This window comes from Dipodomys merriami, unplaced genomic scaffold (genome assembly GCF_024711535.1).
Source record: "Dipodomys merriami isolate MVZ:Mamm:240054 unplaced genomic scaffold, mDipMer1.0.p SCAF_221, whole genome shotgun sequence".
Lineage (NCBI taxonomy): Eukaryota > Metazoa > Chordata > Mammalia > Rodentia > Heteromyidae > Dipodomys > Dipodomys merriami.
In genome coordinates, this window is record NW_027203616.1 from 37,103 (window position 1) to 41,603 (window position 4,501).

General features: G+C 32.6%; 1 pseudogene; it reads right to left on the reverse strand.

Moving 5' to 3' along the window:
• Positions 1 to 4,404: 4,404 nt before the first annotated feature.
• LOC138835002 (U6 spliceosomal RNA) lies at positions 4,405 to 4,501 on the reverse strand (annotated as a pseudogene).

The following is a 4,501-nucleotide window of genomic DNA, read 5'->3' on the forward strand; positions in this document are numbered from 1 at the left end:
AAACGATTCAGGAGTTTGATTCTTCTCCCTCAATTCTGTAGAATTAGATGATTGTTTAGCTTCCCCCTAGCAATACAATTTTGTGAAATCTTGCATCAAGCAACGTATTTCTTTCACTAGAACGCAAGCCTCTGTCAAACAATTAATAATAGGTTTTTCTTCTCTTTGCTTGCATCTGTAGTTTTATTATCTTCATAGATTTTATGATGATCTGTCTGTGCATGGCAAAGACTGCTGTGAAAATAAAAAAACCCGTCACAGCACTTATCATTTATGTACCATCCATAGGTATGAAGATGTTTAAATATTACTGAAATTGCTTTGTAATAAATCATGTTCACCTTGACTATCATGAAAAAGAAGAATTGGTTTCTCAGCATTTTAGGTAAGAACTTGATTGAAAGAAACAAAAGGACAAGTGAGGAACAACTCAACACACACATTCAAATGAAACAACACAACCCAAGAAAACAAATTAATTCAGTAGTCAAGAACTTGCAGGAAATTCAAAGACTTAAAAAAACATCAGCTATCACAAACTTATGAAAATCCTGACTACATGGGAGTCTACTCTTCAGAGGATAGAGGTTAAAGCCCAGACTGGACAAAAAAATCAGTACACAAGGCCATGCACCTGTTATTCTAAATTCCAGGAAGAATAACATAACATGGACTGAGCCCAAGGTCATACACAAGGATCTGAAAAATAATCAGGATAATTTAGCCCTGGGGACATGACAAAGTGGTAAGAGCACCCATTTAGGGGGCACAAGACACTCAATTCAAACTCTAATATTTGGGTATTAAAGTAAAAAGCTATTATTTGGAATAATTGTAAGATTTGAATATTTGAGTGGAAAAATGCATGAGAGAGATAGAATGAACCCACGTTCCAATGCTTTCACCTTAAGTGAAAATATTTTATGGTACTTCAGACAAAACAGAGTTAACTTGCAAATGAGCATGGTTGTGCATTTGGGTGATGGAAATACTTTAATTACACAGGTGTAAATTAAATAGATTTTATTAGGGTAGATTGTACTTCTTAAACTAAGAACCTGGATGATATCCCTGAGATTTTTCTCTCAAGGCTACCACTCTACTATTTGAACCACAGTTCCAATTCTGATTTTCTGTTGATTGTTTGGTGATAAGAAGCTCCTGGACATTCTTGGCCAGGATGGCTTCAAACTATGTTTGTCAGATCTCAGCCTCCCGAGTAACCAGGATGCCAGGCATGAGCCGTGGATAGTTTTAATAATTTAGTAAATTGTACAGTAACTGAAATTATACATTATCATATAACCTGCATAATATATGTGTGTATGTATATATCAATGCATATGGATAGAAATATTTAGTATATTTTCGTATCTACAGTACATTTATGAAATCATCCATTATAAAATAAAATGGAAAAAAAGTTAATCAGGAGCAAAACAAAGGAAATTATCACATGTTTCTTGTTGTTGAATGGAATAAGAATTCAAGAATCAGGTTGGGAAAATCATCTCTACGTTAACAAAATGGATAAGAGCTATTAATTCCAATCCATTTATTTGCCCATGTTGTGCATCCTCACACATGAGTGTCAAAATCAAACCACACTTTTTGCCTTTGCTTTTAACTCACCTGATATAATTTACGGGTTAGATGAAGTAATCAAATAAAGATTAAAATAATATTATGTGAGGCTATGAATTAGAGCTGAACATGATTTTAAATATGATAATAGCTAATTAAGTTGCATATTTCTTACGTTTACTCTGTCATGTCCCTTATTCCCACATTAGGAAAGTACATAGAAGGTTCTCACTAAATTATATGTACAATTATGAAAAAAATGTTTTGAAAGAATATGGGCACAGTGGTGTTTTAGCTTATTGAGACCTGTAGGGGTAAGTGTAGGGGTAAGTGTGTTTTTGAGGACTTGCAATACATTGTGATGAAGATGAAGGGAAGGATGTTCTTATTATGGAAAACTGGATAGAGTATTGCTCCCACAAAGGAAGTGATGAATTATTCCAAAACGTAACAGTAAAATCACTTTCACATGATTGTGAAAGTGATGCCCTTTGGCAGAGTGATGATTAGAGAAAGAGTGGCACATATACACAATTGGATTGAATCCATCCATTTTGAAGACTTTTACATTATTTGCAACGAAATGGATAGATCTAAAAATATATTAATGGAACTAAGTCAGAGCCATATTTGGAAGCTAGAAATTTATACAAGTTTACACAAAAATATTAACCAAACATGCTATTTGCAGAGGAGTATTTCAAAGGTGTAATTTCTTATAAAATTGAACTTTACTCCAACAAAATGAATACCAGGAAACTATCACTTGGAATATGTGAGTGGAAGTCAAAAGGAAGGAATAAAGAGAGTTATGGAGGAGGAGCCTGAAGGTATAATATTCAATACAGATAGTATGAAACTAGAAAAAATTAAAGTGGGGTGAGGTTTGGAAGGGTGTGGAAAAGTTATATAAAGAACCATTTTACTTTAAAAAACTGATATGTTGAATGAAAATTCCCTTGTACAAGTATTTAAGATAATAAGAATATAATTAAAAACAATGGAGACATCTGATCTTAAATTCTATTTCCATCTCTTTTAAAAAATAAATTTATTGGCTCTATAATTTGATGAGAGGGATGGATTTTGTGGCTAGCTAAATCATTGCACATCTCTCTCTCTCTTCTTCTCTCCCTTTCATGGTTCTTATAAGTAATATGATTGCTCCATAATTATCATAATTTATTTTGCTTTTATATTTTTGGTTGCATCATTTCACTTTCTGCTCTGCCATATCCCAATTCATTTACATAGAAGATATTATTTCCTGTTTTCTCATTCTTAGAATAAGCTGCAAAAGAAGACAACACTGGTCCTCATTTTCAGTCTGTACCTTTAATTACGGAGGAAAATCTTTCCTCTGCTCTCTACCAATTCCCTACTCTCCAGTTAGAATAATTTAGAATAGTAAAAATGAAAAAAGAGAAAATAAATAATAGTGAAAAAAACAGATGCAGCAAATTCACCAGATTTTTCTGACCATTTCATCCAATGTGAACTATTGGGGAAATACATGGACAGCTCATTCTCACTGGCACTCAAAGTCTCTGGTTAGGCAATTCTGATGAAGTTGAGGAACAAGATGAAAAAGTGAGAAATGGTATCAATTGCAAAAAAAAAAATGAAATAGTATCCAAGGAAAATTCTTCTTTGTTCTGCTGAAAATAATCGCCTTACTACAGTGCAGAGACTACTTTCCAAAAAGGTCACTCATGTGATTACTAGGAATGACGATGAGTATACCCCTCTTCATCGAGAAGCCTAAGTGGACACTTAGATATTGTCCATGAATTGGTGGCTCAAGGCAGATATTCATGCAATAACTGTGAATGGCTGGACATCCCTGCACAGTACTTATACATGGAATAATAACAGAGTGGCTTCTTTATTTCATCATGATGCAGATACCAATGGCCAAGTTAAAGGCTTCTTGACCCCCATGCATCTTGCTGCTGGGAATATATATAGCAATGATACGCTGGATCTCCTTCTATTGAACCATTATATCAAGTTAGTTCTGAAGCACAACTTGGAAGAAACTGAATTTGATATTGCCAAAAGGATAAGTATGTATCACTATCTCTTTGAAGTTGTGGAAATCAGTACAAATTGTTCTCCTAAGTCCTAATGGATCAGTTAAGTTTCTTTAATTTCAAAATTGCCAGTCCATCCTATGTGACCATAGAAAATATTTTCACAATACAAAGAAACAGCAATACCTTACTTTAAAAATTCATGTATTCCATGGTATTCTTCCAAGTGAATTGCCTGACTTTGATGTCAAAATATATTTTAGTTGTTTGTATACATCTATAATGATTTCTATAGAGTTTGTGATTTTTTAAATCAGAAAAATATTTTAATTTATCTGTTGAAATGAGTAGTACAGAAACTAAAGATATTTCTGGTGCTTGTCTGAAAAAGTATATTTTAAAATGTTTAGTATTCTGTTTGTATAATGTCCATAATCTGTTTCATTCGCTCCTAGATATAATACTTTGAATTTGACATTGTTTTATAATACATACCTTCATTAATAAATGTGTCCTTTCAGATTGCATTCCATACAGAAACATTTTAAGATTCTTTTAATTCCTAGGTCCTTATAGAATTTTATTTCTTTCGGATAAAATGACAATGTTATTTATTTCAAAAGTTTTATAAAGGTTATGCTATGTAAAGGCCTTTCTAAAATAGTGAAGATTGAATACACTGATGTCAAACTAACTTTTATTTCTATGAATTACATATATTATTACACTTGTATATTTGTAATCAACTTTTGAATAACAGTTTTTCATTTCTTGCATCTGAAGAATGAAAAATATGGAATACTTCACAAATTTTCATATCATCCTTGTGCAAGAGGCATGTAAATCTCTGTATTGTAATTCGGGTAGACCTGCTGCTGAAGCAT